General features: G+C 41.3%; 1 long non-coding RNA gene across 1 annotated transcript; it reads right to left on the bottom strand.

The window, feature by feature from the left end:
* Positions 1 to 3,214: 3,214 nt before the first annotated feature.
* LOC116561512 lies at positions 3,215 to 14,797 on the bottom strand. The gene is made up of 3 exons (XR_004273460.1): positions 14,786 to 14,797; positions 11,047 to 11,052; positions 3,215 to 3,486 (listed from the first exon to the last, which is right to left on the bottom strand). It is a non-coding gene; the product is annotated as an uncharacterized LOC116561512 (long non-coding RNA).
* Positions 14,798 to 20,100: the final 5,303 nt, after the last annotated feature.

Below are 20,100 nucleotides of genomic sequence, written 5' to 3'. Positions count from 1 at the left end.
GAAAATCAGATTAATTTCTCTAACATTCATGAGCATCTACTATATGTTCCATGCAAGCACTACACTGTACTTGCTGGTGGGGGATGGAATAGACATACCACAAATAAACAGAAGTTTCTTGCTCTCAAAATGCTTAGAATTGAATGGGTGGAGAATAGGGTGAAAAATTATCTCAGATATAAGGGCAATTTTGAAGCAAGATTAATCTGGCTTCAGTGAAAAAAATAGATTGCAGGGGGAAAGAATGAGCTAGGAAAATACGCTTGTCTCTGTATGTGGTAAACACAAAAGAGGAAGCAAGTGCTTCTGACCAGAAGACTGGGAAAGTTTTGTTGTGGACATGGATTTTGGATCAGACCTAGTGGGACAAGTAGGATTTCAGTAGTGGAAAATAAAAAGGAGTACCAAAGAATGCTCTTGTTGTCCTTGCCTATGTTGTTGTGCCATAAAGTCTATCTGACCAGGTCAGGCGTGGTGTCTCACGCCTGTAATCCCAGCACTTTGGGAGGCTGAGGCAGGTGGATCATGAGGTCAGGAGTTTAAGACCAGCCTAGCCAACATGGTGAAACCCTGTCTCTACTGAAAATACAAAAAATTAGCTGGGCGTGGTGGCACACACCTGTTATCGCAGCTATTCAGGAGGCTGGGGCAGAAGAATCCCTTGAACCCAGGAGGCAGAGTTTGCAGTGAGCTGAGATTGCGCCACTGCACTTCAGCCGGGGTGACAGTGCAAGACTCCATCTCAAAAAAAAAAAACCAAAATCTATCTGGCCACTGTTGTCTGTTTTCCAGTGGGGAAGTACATTAATTTTCTAGGACATGTGTTATTTTCCATAACAAAGTACCACAAACTGAGCAGTTGTGATGACAGAAATTTATTGTCTAATTTGGTGGATAGAAGCCCAAGATCAAGGTGTTAGCAGGGTTGGGAGCTTTTGCAGGCTGTGAGGGAGTCAGTTCATGCCTCTCACCTAACTCCTGGTAGTTTGCTGACAATCTTTGCTATACCTTGGCTTGTAGAAGCATTGTCCTAATCTCTGTCTTGATCTTCACATGGCTTTCTCCCTGTGTGCATGTCATTTTCCAATTTTTTCTATTTCATAAACATACCAGTGATAGTGGATTAGGCCTGTCCTAATGACCTAGTTGTCACTTGATGACCTCTATAAGGACCATTTCTCCAAATAAGATCATATTCTGAGGTACTGAGCCTTAGGACTTCAACATATACATTTGGTGGTGGTGGTGGTGGGCAGGGGGTACATAAGTCAGCCCATAGCAGAAATGTACTAAAAATATATAATAATATGTAAGCATAATAAACACTAAAATATAACATACTGATATAGCAATCGATTAAATCACATGACCAATATAATTATATTAGTACTAAATAAATAATTATAAATAAAATATATAATATAGACATAATGATAATAGTCTTTACTGACCATTTACTGCGGGTTAAGTTATTTTTTTCATCTTATTTTCTTCTCACAACATTCTATAAGAAAGTTAGGTCCAGAACTTGCACATTCGTTACACAGTTACAGATGGCAGGGTGTACCAAGATTATTCTATTAGAGTACCATGTACTCTAATAACTACACTAAGTATGGCATTAATGTACATGTGCATTTACAAATGGATAGTTGTAATGAAATGGATTCTTCTCTGTAGCTTTATGAAAATCTTTCTATATTTACTGTTTGTTTGTTTTGAGACGAGTCTGGCTCTGTCACCCAGGCTGGGGTGCAAGGGTACACTCTCAGCTCACCACAACCTCTGCCTCCCAGGTTCAAGCAATTATCCTGCCTCAGCCTCCCAAGTAGCTGGGATTACGGGTGCGCCCGGCTAATGTTTGTATTTTTAAGTAGAGACAGGGTTTCACCATGTTAGTCAGGCTGGTCTCAAACCCCTGACCTCGTGATCTGCCCCCCTCAGCCTCCCAAAGTACTGGGATTACAGGCATGAGCCACTGTGCCCGGCTTATTTACTGTATATTACGTAGATAAATGTAGCAGAAAGGCACTTTTACATTTACAGCTTTTTGTTAGGTAAAATATTGGTTATACTCAAATTCTTCACCTCAAATCCCACAGCATCTTAAAGAAACACCTCAAGTTTCATGTTTCTTAGATTCTCTATTTCTGAATCAAAAGAAGGGCACATTTATATCTAGGGATTCCAAGTCCACAAACAACTTGTTTTCTTCCCATGAGAGGTAAATGAACAATGGGAACAGATAATGCATTTTGGTACAAATAGAATCCAGATGAAAACATTAGAGAGGTTGGCTCCTGAACAAGTGATAAGATTTAATGCCATCTACTCTTACTGTAAGTACCCTTAAGAGGATACCAAGTTTAAAAAAGATGAAAGCAAATGAGGGTATTTTCATGTTTCCATCAAGGTAATGGGAGTTGTACTAAGAAGGAATCATAATGACAATAATAGTTTTGATTTTCACAGTGCTTTGGAATTTTCAAACTGCTCTCGCGTATTTTATTTCATTGGACTATAACAATCCTGTTTGTTGGGCAAAGTACGTGTAACAACCCCCAGTTTTCAATAAGGACACTGAGGCCCACAGAGGTTAAGTTGTCTCCCAACGTCATCCAACTAATAAATCACAAGAAACACAAATACTGTAGTCTGCATCTTCAGCACAGCTTTTTATTCGCCTTTGGGAATGCTAGCTTTTGAAAACAGCATGTAGCATTGCAGTGTCAAAACTGAACTGACTTAGGAAACTTTTAACCTCAATATTTGTTGCAAAAATATTCCATTGGGAATTTTGTTGGGAATTGTTCTGTTTTTTGAAGACTTCATTTTTAAGAGCAGTTTTAGGTTCATAGCAAAATTTAGAGGAAGATACAGAGATGTTCTATATATTTTCTGCCCTTATGCCTGCAATAGCCTTCCTAAGTACAAGCATCCCCTGCCACATGAGTACATTTGTTACAACTGATGAATTTACATTGATACATCATTATCACCCAGAGGTCACAGTTTTCATTTAGGGTTCATTCTTCTTATTGTACATTCAATGGGTCTGGACAAATGTTTGATAACATGTATCCATCATTACAGTATCATTCAGAGTAGTTTTGCTGCCCTAAAAATCCTCTGTGCCCTGCTTATTCATCCCTTTCCTCCATATCCCCTGGCAAATACTGATTTTTTTTTTTAACTGTCTTCATAGTTTTGCCTGAGAATGTCTTATAGTTGGAATTCTATAGTATGTAGCCTTTTCAGATTGACTTCTTTCACTTAGTAATATACATTTAAGTTTCCTACATATCTTTTCATGGCTTGACAGTTCTTTTTATCACTAAATAATATTCCATCATCTGGATGTACCATAGTGTATCCATTTCATTACTTAAGGACATCTCAGTTGCTTCCAAGTTTTGGCAATTATTAATAAAGCTGCTATAAACATCCATGTGTGGGGTTTTCCGTAGACATAAGTTTTCACCTCCTCTGGATAAATACCAAGGAGCCTGGATGCTGCATCATAGAGTTATAATATGTTCAGTTTTGTAAGAAACTGCCAAAGTGTCTTCCACAGTGGCTATACCATTTTGCATTGCCATCAACAATGAATGAGAGCTCCTGTGGCTCCCATCCTCATCAGCATTTGGTGCTGTGAATTTTTCCCATTCTAATAGGTATGTAGGGCATCTGGTTGTTTTATTTTGTGTTTCCCTGATAGAATAGGTGGAAGTTCTTTTCATATGTTTATTTGCCATCTGTATATCTTTTTTGACTAGGTGTCTGTTAAGGTCTTTGGCCCATTTTTTAATCTGGTCGTTTTCTCATTACTGAATTTTAAAAGTTCTTCGTCTGTTTTGGATTTTGATAACAGTTCTTTATCAGCTATGTCTTTTGTAAATATTTTTTCCTTGTCTGTCTGTGGCTTGTCTTTATTCTGACAGTGTCTTTCACAAAGCAGAATTTCTATCCCATCCCATCCCGTCCCATCCCATCCCATCCCATCCTGAGACAGAGTCTCACTCTGTCGCCCAGGCTGGAGTGCTGTGATGCAATCAATCTTGGCTCACTATAACCTCTGCCTCCTGGGTTAAAGCGATTGTCCTGCTTTGGCATCCTGAGTAGCTGGGACTACAAGTGCACACCATCACATCTGGTTAATTTTTGCATTTTTAGTAGAGATAGGATTTCACCATGTTGTCCAGGCTGGTCTTGAACCCCTGACCTCAAATGATCCACCCTCCTCGGCCTCCCAAAGTGCTGGAATTACAGGTGTGAGCCACTGAACCCCACCCAGAATTTTTAATTTTAATGAAGTACAGCTGACTAATTCTTTCTTTCAGGAATTGGGACTTTGGTGTTGGATGTAAAAAGTCATTGCAGAAAATGAGGTCATCTAGAATTTCTCCGAAGTCATCTTCTAGGAGTTTTACAGTTTTGTGTCTTACATTTAGGTCTGTGATCAATTTTCAGTTAACTTTTGTGTTGGGTGTAAGGTCTATATTCATCTTCTTGCATGTGGATGTCCAGTTGTTCTAGCACCATTCTGAATAGTTTTTCACGATAAAATGTTTAATAGCTGTTCAAGCTGCTCCTGATAGAACTTTGTATTTAGTGGCTGCCAAGTATCATATGTAAACAATGAACTACAGAAAAAATAAAATAGCAAAAGACCAAACCAATTCTGGGATGCAGATTCATGCATATAATTGCCATCTTGACATCTCCATTTGGATACCAAAGGTGCCTTTCACAGTTAATGTGAGAAAAAATTTGATTTCTATCACTTCAAATTTGGTCATCTTCCAGGTTCTCCATTTCAACAAATGAAGGACTCATCCCTCATTTTTCCCTTCCCTTTATTATACATCCATATGAAGATATTAGCAAGTTTCTATCTTCAAAATATATCCTATAATTATTCCCTTCTCTCCACCTCTATTGCTACCACCCTAATCCAACTAATCAAGCCCAGACAAGTTCACACATTTCCTAGTCTCCTTGTTGCCACTTTTCCCTTCTTAAATCCAATTTCATGTGGAAAACAGAATGTTCCTTTTAAAATGCCATTCAGATCACTTAACTGCCCTGGTTAAAACCCTTCAATGGCTTTTTCTTTTAGATGAAATAAAATTCAAACTCCTTAATTTGGTCTACAAGCCTTTCATAACTTGGTCCAAGCTCACCTCTTTGACATCATCTCCTTTCATACTTTTCTACGTGTTGTAGGCAGAATAATGCCTCTTTTCCTCCTCCCCCACCAAAATATACACATCCTAATCCCTGGAAACTGTGAATACGTTATCTTACATGGCTAAGAAGAATTGAGGTTGCAGATGAAATCAAGGTTAGTAATCACTGACCTTAAAATGGGGGGATTATTCTGGACTATCTGGGCAGTCCAATGTAATCAGAAGAGTTCTGAAAATTGGCCGGGCACTGCGGCTCATGGCCGTAATCCCAGCACTTTGGGAGGCTGAGGCAGGCAGATCACAAGGTCAAGAGATCGAAACCATCTGGCCAACATGGTGAAACCCTGTCTCTACTAAAAGTACATAAAATCAGCTGGGCGTAGTGGCACGTGCCTGTAGTTCCAGCTACTAAGGAGGCTGAGGCAGGAGGACCTCTTGAACCCAGGAGGCGGAAGTTGCAGTGAGCCGCAATTGCCCCACTGCACTCCAGTCTGGTGAAAGAGCGAGACTCCATCTCACAAAAAAAAAAAAAAAAAAAGAAAAAAGAAAATTGAAGAGGGAGGCAGAAGAGTCAGGGTCAGAGAAGCAAGTCTATCAAAGCGATGTGGGGTGATCATCAACCCACCTGGCTTGCTTTGAACATGGAGATAGAGGGCCATGAGCCTATGAGTGGGGGCAGCCTCTAGAAGCCAGAAAGGGCAAGGAAACAGATTCTCCCCTGAAGTCTCAGAAAGGAAAACCTTGGTTTTAGCCCAGTGAGACCATTTCAGACTTCTGACCCAGAAATGAAAGTAAATCTGTGTTGTTTTAAGTCACAAATGTTATAGTAATTTATTACAACAGCAATAGAAAATCAATACTAAGACAAGCCCCACTGGTCTATTTCATGAATCAGTACTGGCCTTGGAGATTTTATCTTTGTTGTCACCACTACCTTGGAATGCTCTGTTCCCATTAACATGGCTGACCTGGATCCTTCCTGTCATTCTGAGCTCAGCTTCATAGTGTGATCTTCTCTGACCACCCAATTTAAAATAGCCCACCACTGCTCTCTATCACATTGTTTTTATTTTCTTCATAGCACTTTAACCATATGAAATTACCTTGGACATTTATGGATATCGTTGCTTGTCACCTAATTCCCTACTCTAGAATATAATTTTCATGAGAATAGCATCTTGGGCCTTGTTCACTCCTGTATGTATCCTCAGTGCCTGGTACAATGTGCATGGTCAATACATAAATGGCCATTGAATGAATGAAACCCCTGTGGGTGGAGCACAGAGAGTGATGGGGAGAGAGGTGTAAGAAGAGGCTGGAGCAGTAGACAGGGGCCAGTATCTTTTATCTATGCTAAGAACTTTGAACTTTATCCTAGGAACATTGATAGGCCATGGAAAAACTATAGAAAGGGGAGTGATGTAGTTGTATTTTTTCTTTTAAAAAGTTTGTTGGAGACAGATTGGAGGGGGAAATGGTGTATGTGGATGTAAGGAGAATAGTTAGGAAGGATGCTGGTGGTAGTCAAGGCACAAGATGATGGTAAAGTTGGACTGGGGTAATGAAAAAAGCTAACGTACTAGAGATATAACTTGAAATTAAAATCAACAGAACTAGATTACAGACTGGAGTATAAGAGGTCAAGATGGATTGATCTCAAGAATTACTTCCAGAATTATAGTCTCAGCAACTTAAAAGACTATGATGCAAATTTCTAACATGGGTAAAATGAAGAAGGAACACATTTGAGTACGTACACTGAGTAGAAAGATAGTGAGTTCAGTTTTGGCTTTGTTAAATTTGAGTTGTCTTGAGGATGTAAAAGTAGAGACATCATGTAGACAGTTAAAATTTCAGCCCAAAACTCAATTTAGAAGCAATGGTGGTAGATAATGTGTTTTGAAGATAAAAACACTGAAAGCCATGGGATTGGATGAAATCATGCAGGGAGAGAGCAGAGAGAAGAGGGCTCAGGACCCTGCAAGTTCTCCTTCACTGAGAAGTCATCAGTCCTCCTCACTGCAACCCAGAAAGCAGGCCCAGGCTTTCTCAGCAGGAAAGATGGCTATTTGTACATTGAGACTTTGCTTAGCCCATTCAAAAGATCACGGATGGAATTTCCTCTTTCCTACTCTCCTCTGCACATTTAGGCAGAGGTGAAGCCAGTAAAGAAGACTGAAAAAAACAGTCAAGGAGGTTGAGGAGAATTTCACTTCATCAAGTTTATAATGACCCCCAAAATGGATAAAGAAACAGTGACTTTTGTGGGATAAATGACCCCTCCCTTATCAGAACATTATGAAGCCAAAGACTGAATACTAGCCTCTCTCATCCTAAATTCTTACACTAGGATAAGATTTAGGGAGCACATATATCAAGGAAACATAATTCTTGATGAAACTACATCAAGTTTTCCTACAAAAATATCTCCAAAAGGATGCTTTCTCAGAAAACCCTCTCCTCCAGTATGTGCTGCAAGGCAGAAGCCAAATTCAAGCACCTTGACTTGCTTTGTTGTGGTGGTTGGCTCACTCCTCTGAACCTCCTAATCCAGAGGTTCTTAAAGTCGGGACCCTGTCAGGCAGTCTGCCAAACCAAAACTATTTACGTAATAATGCCAAGATGTCATTAGCTTTTTCACTCTCATTCACTCTGGGGTGGATGGTGAAGTTTTCCAGAGGCTATAGACTGAACGGATTGAATGTCGAGATAAGAGAATATATTAAAGAAATTTGCAAAAATGTAATATAATGCTATTCTTCTGTTCTGGAAAACAAAGTTATTTTTCATAAAAAAGGTTAATGTTTAAGGAGTTCATTACTGATTTAAAGAAATTGATAGTTTCAGGTTTCTCTGTTTTAATTTCTAATACAGCAAATGCTGATATATAAAACCCATATGAACAGAAGTTCTTTGGGGTCCTCAGTCATTTTCAAGGATATAAAGATGTCAGGAAACCAAAGTTTGTATTGCACTGTCCTAAATGGTCACATCCAGGGTTCTGAAAACTGGGACAATTAACAGCGGATTCGATTCTCCTTCCCTAGTACCTAGCCATTCCACCTTATGGATAGGAAGCTCCCTTTGTACTAAAATTTTGGGATTGTCTCCCCAGTCTCCAAACGGAGACAGCTCTACCTCTGCACTGACGCTGATCTTGCTTGAAAATCTCAGTTGCCTGGTGCCTGGTCTGCATCTTATCCTCAGCCTCACTTATACCCAGGGTCTCCAGCCTCTCCGCTCAGCCTACATCTCTGGACACGATTCCCAGTCGTTTTTACAAGAGGGACTTGGGACTCTATTAACTCTCTTGGAAAGAATGGTACAAACTGGGGAGAAAACGCAGTGGAAGTCTGGTGCAGCTGGCGGCAGGGGCAAGGAGGCCCGGCACCGCGGTGGTGCCCTGGAGTGACCGTCAGCCTGGGGCTCACCTCCACCGCCCCGGGCTACTCAGGACACTCCCACCGCGGGATCCAGGCCCATCACCGCTTGATCAAATGCATTCAGGTCTCAGGGCTCAGGAGTCACCTGAGCAGGGCTGTTTTTGTCCATGGCCATCTGTGCAAGTACAGGAACGACTCGTCCATACCGCAGTTGGCCCCGTGGCCGTCCTCAAGGGTCGGATTTCTTGAAATCTTGAAGGAATATTCAGACCCACTGGGTTTGGCAGTTTCGTGGTTCTCTCAGACTGTTACCTCTCCTCATCTGACTAGACGGGAAACTACGCGGAAAGATTCTTCAGAGCCACACTGTCTGGGTCAACGTGGTGAGGAGGGGACTGACGGTCAGGCAGACGCTTTGAGTTCTAGCCAAGCCCAGTGGGTGGGCAATGGAGGCCTCTGCATCTGCGCAGTAGAGGCAGCGCGGCCCCACCTTCCACCGCCTGCCTTGGGTGGCTGCAAGTGCAGCTGCGCAGAAGCCAGGGGCGGGGCATCTTCAGGCAGGGGCGGGGCATCTTCAGGCAGGGGCGGGGCAACTTTGCCTGGAGTGGATTCCAGAAGTCAGGTTTTGTTTATGCTAAGATTGGATTGATAACAACTGGGAGAATATTTTTGTTTTGTTTCTGCTTTTAGAAGGTGAAAATGTGTTTTAAGATTAGAAGGAAATACTCTAAGGAGCAGAGCATGTTTATACAACCGTGTGTAAATCATAGTTTGAAAGAGAATTGAGCTCAACTTCCCACCTATGGGGCTGGGATTGGGATGAGGGAGACCTGCGAGTCTTTGCTGGGTTAGATAAGAATCACGTGCGCAGGAGCGGAATCTTAACACTGTACTGAGTTCAGCTTCTGCCAGGCAAGCTCTGGGAATAGCTTGAGGCCAGCCAGTGCCCACTGTTTGTCAGCATCTCAGACATAGCAGTCTGTGGCCCCGCAGCAAAGATTCCTGTTTGCACTTAGGGACTTTTCTCAGTGTGGACGGGACAGTGCCCTTCGCACAGCTCCCTGGACACTCGAGTCACAATGGTGATGTGAAACAGAAAGCCCCTACAACCTGGACATGGGAGGGAATTAAAGGGCCCAGCTCAAGATTTATACATCATTTCTATCCCAGGCCCAAGCTAAAACACTGACAAACCTCCCTCCACTATAGGGAAAGGGGCCTGATCCCAGAGGACCCAGCCCACAAGGATTTGATGACAGGCCAAGGACAGGCCTTTAAATTCAAAGGAGCTAGTCAGGGTGGAGCTGGCCAGTAGGCTCTGGGAACTTGAGTTGAAAAGGCAATGGAAAACTTTAATAACTCTCAGAACAAAAAGTGCTGTGTCACAAATTCCAGATAACTTGGCGATGTCAACCTTTCCACCTCCACGAGGAGGTAGATGTTTTCTAATGTTATCTATATATCTCTGTACCATCTAATTTAAAAATAAGCCTGTCTTGCAACTTGGCTTTCCAATGTCCAGCCTAGATTGCCTGTTAAGATTTTTTTATACAACTTTTGATGGCAAAGTAGGGCCTTGGGAAATCACAATATGTTCAGAGTGATTAGGAAATTAACAATTTATAGTTTTGATCCTTCTATTGTTAAGTCTGATGATTTTGTGTAAACAGGGCTATTTGAAAGGTGTATATACAAGTGTCCTGCAACTTATGATGGGGTTACATCCAGATAAACTCATCAGAAATTGGAAATATTGTAAGTTGAAAAGTGCAGACACTGCTGCATCCTAAGTAGAGAAGTGTACTGAATGTGTATTGCTTTTGCACCATTGTAAAGTTGTAAAATTTTAAGTTGACCCATCGTTAAGTTGGGGATCATCTGTCTATTTAAATATGTGCAACTACTTATTCCCCAAAGTGACATTTACATTTGTTGAAATTCACCTTTTCATGTACTCATGGCCACTTGTAGTGCTAATCAGTGCAAAGTATCTCACTTTAAACAAAATATTAACTATTTTAAACAATAACCTTCACATCGAAAAAGCAAATCCTAGTTAGAAATTCCGGGGTCAGCTAATCAAAAGCATATGCATGTGTTTAATATCAAGGCACAGTACAATGCAGCTAGTTTTAAGGAACAGGAAATGTGAAGGGAATAGCAGGAGAATCTCTAAAGCGCATTCCAGAATCTCATAAAAAGCATTTGGCAACTTTTCAGCAAGTTTAGAGACTCTCAAAAGTTTACCAATACTCCGTGTCCACCAAGAGTTGAGTGATGTCTGACTATGTGTTATGTTCAGTCCTGTTCAACTGTTTCTGTGCAGTTGTGTATGAGAATGCAGTAAGGAATTTAGAAAGCTGTGTCACAATACATATTTTGAAATCCGGGAAACTCTTTTACCTTATCATCTTACAAAATGTTTCAGACATCATTGACAATGACACAGAAATTGTCAAATGTAGACAGATGACTGTGTTCTTAAAGCACAGAAGCTGAGGGAGCAGGCAATTTATCACACCCTGCTTTGCAGAGTCAGCACAGCATCTGGGACTAACGACGAGCTTTGAAAAGCTTGCGGTCAAATACCGGTTTACACAAGGGAAATATTGTACAAAGTCCATGAGGTTTTTTAGAAAATGACAACTGTCATTGGGTTCTGCCTTTTAGGTTAAACATTATTGAGTAATGATTGATGCAGAAGGAGAAAACTGAATTGAGAAGGAGTGAGAAAGGTGAGAGAAGTGCACCAGAACAGAAAGCAGTATTCTTAGGACTTAGAGATTGACATGGCTCCAAGGAAGAGACTTAAGGCAAGTGGAATGGTGGTTAAGTGTCAGGATTTGGAAGACAAACTGCCTGGGTCTGGATCCTGGTCTTCTCACTTCCCAACTTATAATTGGGCAAATTAATGTCAACCTATTTAGTAGGATCATAATGATAGTATCACGAGGATTAAATACAGAGATGCATATAATGCAGTTAGCATAGTGCCTGGCACTCAGTACATGCGCTAAAAGGTAGTTAGCATGGAGTGGCAGGACAATGCCACCAGGAGAGAAGTTCTAGACTTAACCCATGTACAAGCATTAAACCGTGCTCATCTCAGTTACATGACGGGCCAGACTGCTGTTATAATGGAAGCAGAAGTGACATGATCACAAAGAGATGAGCCTTAGAAACTAATGGTGGATTCATTAAAACACAGACTTTAGCATAAGACCAAGTGACAGATTGTCATAGATTATTTGGACTCCATGAAGAAAAATATGTTGGTGATAATACGATTTTCTCAGCCTTACCCACAAACTTGTGACAAATTGTTCAGAACCTAGGATGGTGTCAAGAAGTCTAAACTTTCCACAGTTTTGTGCCATCTTTTAGCTCATTTGATTTTAGGAATGTCATTTAACCCTTCCACTTCTTCAGCCAAAAAATGAAGATAATAGAATTTTGACCACTTGTTTAATACTTTTTGCTAAGAATGTAGAAATAATGATATTAAAGTATTCTGGGGCAAATGAGTTTAGGAGATATAGAATAAAAACCATAATTGTAAAGTTTATTAAGAGGTCAATAAATATTCTTTCAATTGAACTTATTGTGGATATCAATTTATAGATATACATAAACATAAATATGAGAAGAAGGTAGAGACCTATTTATTCAACCAGAGCTACAGATTGAGAAGCAGATACAGATGCCTGGGTTCCAGTGCTGACATTGACTAGCTTGGTGGCTTCATTTTACTTTATTTTATTATTTTATTTTTTTGAGATGGAGTTTCTCTCTGTCGATCAGGCTGGAGTGTGGTGGCACAATCTTGGCTCACTGCAACCTCTGCCTCCCAGGTTCAAGTGATTCTCTTGCCTAAGACTCCTGAGTAGCTGGGATTACAGCTGCCTGTCACCATGCCTGGCTAATTTTCGTATTTTTAGTAGAGACGGGCTTCACCCTGTTGCCCAGGCGGTCTTGAACTCCTGACCTCAAGTGATCAGCCTTCCTCAGCCTCCCAAAGTGCTGGGATTGCAGGCATAAGCCACCGTGCCCAGCCTAGCTTGAAGACTTTAAACAAGTTAGCTAACTCTTCTCCTCCTTAGTTTTGTCAGCTGAGGAACACAGGTGATAAATTCTTAACTCATCGTGTTATTTTGAAAATCAAATATAAATGATTGAACAGTTTATGATGTCCTCTAAAAAATACAAATGCTGGTAATGTATATTAATAGGATATTAATGTGAATAATTGTTCTTTTTTTGTTGTTCTTTATTTGGCATTCATTTTCCTCCCCCTGGAGATATTTTAAGTTTTATCGTCTAAAAACTTTTATATCTTTCATTGTGATTTCTCTCTCACCATCAGTCTGACAAATTCATTTCTTTCACGTCAAACACAACTTTGCTTTCTTCTAAGAACATCTGTTTTTTTTTTTTTTAACAAAATGAGGAACATGACAGTAACTATAATAGGCTAGTGCTATTCCAAACTGACATAAAAAGCATTTTAACAAACTCAACATGATCGATGATGGAGTCTCTTAATTTAGTTGTGCAGAGAGAGATTGCAATGACTTGGTTGTCTGTCACTGTCTTCAGAGAAAAGCTATTATTCACAAGAGCTATCATGTCCATTATTATAATTTATTATGTAGCCTACTAAGATTTACTGTCCCTGTTTTTACAGGGAGAGAAGTTTGCCTAGAATAGAAAGCATATATTATATATATGTACATATATATATATATATATATTTGCAACTATGTATTAAAATAGAATTATCTAAACACACATACATTCATATCATTTATTAGATGTAGTACTCCATAGAGATTAAATACTGTTTTATTTTAAGGGTTTTTAAACATACTTATGTTATTTCCCCCTTTGTTAGTGAATCTTTCCTATAGCTTTCAGTCTTACTGCAGAGAAAAAGTTTAAAGTTTATCTCAAAATCTTCCCAAATCATTTCTTAGAATTGTTTCGATTTTTAAAACATTTAAAATAAGGAAACTCCACTATTTCTTTCTCAGGTTCGTTTGTATGTGGTTTGAACTGTTTTCTCAAATGAGAAGCACATCGAGATACACGGGATGAAATGAAGTTGAGATGAGTATCAAGCTACGTCTAGGGAGAAGTTAGGCTCTTGTTTCCCCCTGCAATGCTGTCTGTCGGCTTGAACCAATCATTTTCTCTGCATATTTTAACAAACTTGCATGAATGATGCAAAGCACAGCATGGATCGTAGTCTGAAAGAGATTTCTTCTCATGCATAGCTTATCCTGTGATGAGGGTGGGGTGGTGAACTCCCTCTGTGGGTGCTCAGGGGTTCTTCTCTCTAGGCTCAGCCAGTGATTGGGACAGCCCAGCCACACTCATCCTTCTTGCTGCTGCTTTGTTTTGAGGCCACATCTATGAAATAACCTCTTTTCAGGGATGCTTTATCTGCTGTGCCATCATATCCCTCTAAGGAGAGTGGAGTACATCCTTCAGCAGAAGGGCAGAAGCACTATTGCCTCAGAAATCTCATGTTAGAAATAACTATTGCATATATCTCTCTTCCATGCTACCAAGAAACATCTCAGTCTTCCTGCTCCTAGGAAAAGGAAGATGGCTTAGATCACCCACCTGTATCAAACATTGTTTTCCTTAATAGAACACAGGCAGGCTTATTTCTGGCCCGCACCACCTGGCATGAGAGAAAGGTGGCTTATTTCTACCAAACCTGCTGTTGCTAGCCCAAGACTTTGCAGGTCTTTTTATCCATATCATGCTTGATACTTTTCCATGCAACTTACATATTTTTTCTAATTATGAAAGCAATCCATATCCTACCTGTTGCCATCTACACCAGGGAAAGAATTTGATATGTGGTTGAATATTTATAACTTTATTCATTTCACTATTATTTATATCAAGAAACTGGATATAATATTTATGTCTAGCCATAGGGTAGTGCACTGTAATATTTAGCTTTTGTTGAAAATATGTTTTAAAAGTCACAGATAAGCAAAAAACTCCCATACAATGTTAAGTGAAAAAACAAATACAGAATGAAAATACATGATTTAGCAGCCAGTATCAACTCAGGTCTAACACATATATGTTCATATCTGGGTATATGGAAAAAATGGAAATGAAATATAACAAAATGTTAACAATTGCTTTCTCTAGGTGAGAGGGATGCTAGGATAATCTTTATCTTCTTCCATAAACTTATTTCCTTTTCCCAATTTGTCTACAATGGTCATATGTTGTTTTTATTTTTTATTTTATTTTTATTTTTTATTGCATTTTAGGTTTTGGGGTACATGTGAAGAACATGCATGATTGTTGCATAGGTACACACATGGCAGTGTGCTTTGCTGCCTTCCTCCCCATCACCTATATCTGGCATTTCTCCCCATGCTATCTCTCCCCAACTCCCCAACCCCTGCTGTCCCTCCCCTATTTCCCCCCGACAGACCCCAGTGTGTGATGCTCCCCTCCCTGCGTCCATGTATTCTCACTGTTCAACACCCACCTATGAGTGAGAACATGCAGTGTTTGATTTTCTGTTCTTGTGTCAGTTTGCTGAGAATGATGGTTTCAAATGCATGTTGCCTTTCCAACTAAGAAAAAAGTTTTAAAACATTTGGATGTTTGTCCTCCGCATTGAACTTCATTTTGAAATTTGATCCTAATGTTTGAGGGAGTGCCCAGTGGACAGTGGTTAGGTCATGGGGGCAGTTCCCTCATGAATAGATTAATGCCCTTTGCGGGAGTGAGTTCTGACTCAGTTCCCACAAGAGCTGGTTGTTAGAAGGAACCTGGTATCTCTCCTTTCTTTCTCTTACTTCCTCTCTACCATGTAATCTCTGAACACTCAGCTCTCCTTGGCCTTCTGCCATGAGTGGAAGCAGCCTGAGGCCCTCACCAGATGCCCAACCTTGAATCTGGCAGCCAGCAGAATAGTAAGGCAAATAAATCTGTTTTCTTTAACATTGCCCAGCTTCAGGTATTCCATTACTGCAATCAAAATGGACTAGGACAAAGTGTAATAAAAAAAAAAAAAAGTAAAATTACCCATTATATCACCCTCCAGAAGTAGCGGCCATTAAAAAACAACAACAACAACAAAACGCCTAATGTATTTTCTTCTCATCCCTTTTCCATAGATACAGCACACTATACTATACACTTATTTGGGTTATTTTAACTGAAATGGAAAGAATTAAATCAGACTACCATTACTGAGCATATGCTACAGGGTGAGTGTTAGATCAGTGTATGAATTTGTAGACTATCTATAGTGCAAGATCCTCACCATGCTGAATGTCATCGTGGAGTTTAAAGACATTTGTGTCATTATTGTTACTGTTTTAATATAACGTAGCCGCTAAACAGAAGCCAACCAATTTACTTGCTGTTCAACTAAGAAACAACAATCTGTCCAAACGCTGGACTGACTGATTGATGGTACTATTCTAACTTCACAGTAGATTTAAACAGAAGTGATTTTCCAAAGATTAGTTTGATTTAAAGCAAATTTCAACATGGAGACTGACACACGGTTATGAGTTCCACATGAGCCACAACTCCACCACCTGTAGCAAAGTCTCCTGGACGTACCTGGAAGAATCAGGCATGTGGTCTTGGGCAGCACTTCCTGCCAGGAGGCTCTGGGCTCTGAGCAGCCATGGAATGCTCAGGTGAATCCTCAACCTTCACTGCATGCTCGATGCTTAAACAGAGTTATATGGATAAGCCCTGAATTTCTTGAGGCCTAAAACCTCTGAAGGAAAAAAAAAATTAGGATTCAGGACAAGACACTCACAGATGTGTCTTCTGGACTAGTGGGGTTGATTACAGAGGACTTCAGGGAGAGGGGGCAAGAGGCATACTGAAAAGCCTCTGAAGGCAGAAACCTGGCAGGAAAGATCAGACTCAGGGATGAGCATTGGTATTGCAGGAGCCTAGTGGATCCAGGCTAAATGTGTGTGTGTATGTGTGTATTGAAAACTCATGGACTCAGGGCTTCTCCGTTCTTCTCAGAAGATGCTGATGGCTGTGTAGAAGAGGAATTTTATATAAAATAAAAAACCAGACTACTAAGAGCGCAAGTCTTATCCTGTAGGACTTGCCTCTCAAGGAGGAAGAGCGAAAAAGGAGTGCAATGTCAGTACTGACCAAGGAGAAACAAAATCACTGACCACCCAGGGAGGGGAGCAGGGAGTTCATGGACCAGGAACAGTGGGCATGAGAAGTCAAGAGCAGATTGACACTGCATGGGCACCCCATGAAGACCAGCCAGTGACCCCCAAACAGCAGGAGGCTTGGGGCAGGGGCAAGGAAGCCACCTGTGAGCAGCAGAGGTTGGCACCAGCAGAGCCACACCAGACATGGGGCCAAAGTGTGACAAGACAAGGGCACCAAAAAGGGTGGGAGCAGGAGGGGACATCAGATCAGCTGGTGACAATTCTTATCACACCCCTCCATACACTCACATGCACACCACACTCACATCCACACACCACATACATCACGTACTTATACATTCAGATATCACATACTGCACATACCCTCACACATCATGCACACACACTCACCCCCTCCACACACACACTATACACATTTGTGAACTCCTGAAAAGACATGGGATAGGGAAGTACTGAGATTCTGTACTTTGGTGGGAAGGCAGTTCCTATTCCAGCAAGACAACGCTGCCTAGGATATAGACAGGAACACACTTGATGGCTCTAGGAAATATTAGGAGGATAGCAATAGCACCTTTAAAACTAGACTATGCTTACCAGAGGGGTTGTTGACATTTCTATTTGAAAAAGTTACTGTAAATGTGTCTATAGTTATGCTTGCTCACTGAGGACATGCTTAATATCTGCATCCGTCCCTACATCTATATACACACATACATACGGTAGTGGATACTGTGATTCCCCCTTCACCCCAATTCCTGCTCACTTTCAAGACAGGACTGAGCACCCACTCCCCAGCTACTGAGAGCGTTGGTGGCCAATAGCTCTTAGCTGATTCCCTTTGTGGGCATTACCCTTGGGCTGAAGAGCCATTCACCCAAGTTAATGTCCCTGCTATGATCTGAATGTTTGCGTCCCTAAAATTAATATCTCAAAATATTAACTCCCAGGGTGATGGTATTAATATGTGGGGCCATTGAGGAGTGATTAGGTCATGAGGGTAGAGCCCTTATGAATGGAATTAGTGCCATTATAAAACAGGCCTGAGGGAGCTCATTTTCCTCTCCCACTAAGTGAGGACATAGCTAGAAGGTGCCCTTTGTAAGGAATGGGTTTTCATCAGATACCATATCTGGAGTATCTTGATCTTGGACTTCCCAGCGTCTGTAACTGTGAGAAATCAATTTCTCTTGTTTATAAGCCACCATTTTATATTTTTATTATAGCAATCTGAATGAGCTAAAACAGCCCCCTTTCCAGGCAGCTTAAATATAAATTTTTAGTGGAGAGACAAAGCCTGGCTCTCCTGCTTGTCTTGACTCCCGGAAGGGCCATTCCAGCTGGAGAGCTCTGCATAGGATCCATGGAGGCCCTTGTTTTTGCTGCGTCTTGGTTCAGTTTCTCCCTCTGCCCATTCCCCCTTCCTTCAGTCCCCACCACTCTCCATCCCCAGGGGCTCTCGCCAATGTATTTCATGCACACAAATCTCTGTCTCACAGTATGATTCCTGAGGAGCCTGGTCTGCAACAGTTGCTGCTAGAGGTGGTTTAAGGAAGCAGACACCAAATGGGATTGGGAGCTGGGGCACATGCTGACCAGCAGCCATGAGGTCCCCATGCTGTGGGGAGTAGCCCTGGTAGTAGTAGCAGTGTTAACTGTTAAAACTTTCAGCGGTGGTGAGCTTGGATGGGATATTGGTGGAAGGTATTTCATTATCAGATACAAGGTAGTAGGCATTTGAGAGGTTGGGAAGTCCAAATGTTTAAGGACTATGGAATTGGATAGCTGTTGTTGAGTGCTGTCATAGCTAATTTTGCAGAAAGATGGTGAAGAGTGTTAGCTTCCTATTGTACAATGCATTGCTACCAAATTGGTGATTTAAAACAACCCAAATTTATTACCTTAGAGTTCTAGAGGTTAGAAGGTCAAAACGGGTTTCAGTGGGCTAAAATAAAAGTTTATACAGGGATGTGTTCTTTCTGGAGGCTTTAGGGTACTCCATTCTTTGCTTTTCCCATTTCCAGAGGCCTCAGGCATTCCTTGGTTCCTGGATCCCAGGCAGCAATCACACCTTTCCAACCTCTGATCCCACCATCCAGGCTCCTTGCCTGACCCCAACCCTCCCTGGGATTACAAGTAATCCATAAGGACCCTTGGGATTACATTGGGCCTACTCAGATAATTCACATTAGTCTCCCATCTCAAAATCTTCAACACCGCAAGAACTGTAAAATCCTTTTTCTACAGGCTTTAGGGATTTGAATGTGGACATCTTCAGGGGACATTATTTTGCCTGCCACAGTGATTAATCATTAATTAAGGCTAAGTGTGAAAGCCACTAGGCCTCCTTGGTAGCATATAAAGAGACTCTCATCATCTGCAGCCCGCAGACAAGAAAAAACTGAGTAGGCCCACAACCTAATTAGAATGCTATCAGAGCTAGAGGAGGTTGACTTCTCAGCCAAAGATGCTACACTTGGGCCAGGCCACAGTTGGAAAGGAGTGTGACATGTTACAGGGATATCTGAGTTAATGCATTTGGTAATCTTGAACTCCCAGATTGAGCTGAACCTATACAAGTGGCCACTCTTCTCTGCTACAGGCCTGTGCTGTACTCTTTATCTGAAGATGATGAGAGGTCTCTGCCCTGCAAGACAGCACATGCCGCTCACAGTGTCTAACCCCATCTTCCTCTCTGGACACCAGTGACCTAGCTAGAGTTAATCACAATATACTCACTGGGGATGTGTTGTATTCCTTAAGAGGGAAAAAAAGCTTTATGCCCAAAAGGAGCTACAGGATGTAGCTATCACAGACCATGTAGTGCCAAGGGAATATGAATGACTCTGTGTCCTGAGGGTGATTAATGAAGTGAGCTAGAACATAAAAGCCAGATAAGGAAGAGTTTATCCGGGGATGGTGCTAAACTCTGCTTCATGCTGCTAGGGCAGCACTTCAAAGCTTGAAGAAAGCAGTGCTCCACATTGAGTGAATTAGAAATGCCAAAATTCTCATGGCAGAATGTGAAAGAAGAGATCAAACAGTTTGGAGAGGATGACCTTCTGGAGTGAATGTGCTATGTAAGGGCTGAAAACCTATCTGACAGCTATGCTCTAGGAGAAAGCCCAGAGGACAGCCCATACACCAAAGTGATAAGGAATGAGCACCCCACAAAAGCTCAGAGGTGACCATCTTCTAGGCCAGAGCAATAATGGAAGATGCTGTCACAGAACCGTGCTCCCTGAGAGCAGTGGGGATGACAGCATCTTGAAATAAAAGAGGCTGGGTGGCAGTGCTTCAGTGCAGAAGAAAGTAGGTGCCATTTTAAGTGGCAGG

This window comes from Sapajus apella, unplaced genomic scaffold (genome assembly GCF_009761245.1).
Source record: "Sapajus apella isolate SASKATOON/1434 unplaced genomic scaffold, GSC_monkey_1.0 scaffold29, whole genome shotgun sequence".
Taxonomy (NCBI): domain Eukaryota; kingdom Metazoa; phylum Chordata; class Mammalia; order Primates; family Cebidae; genus Sapajus; species Sapajus apella.
Note: the sequence above shows the minus strand (reverse complement) of the source record. Positions and strands in the feature narration are given on the sequence as shown.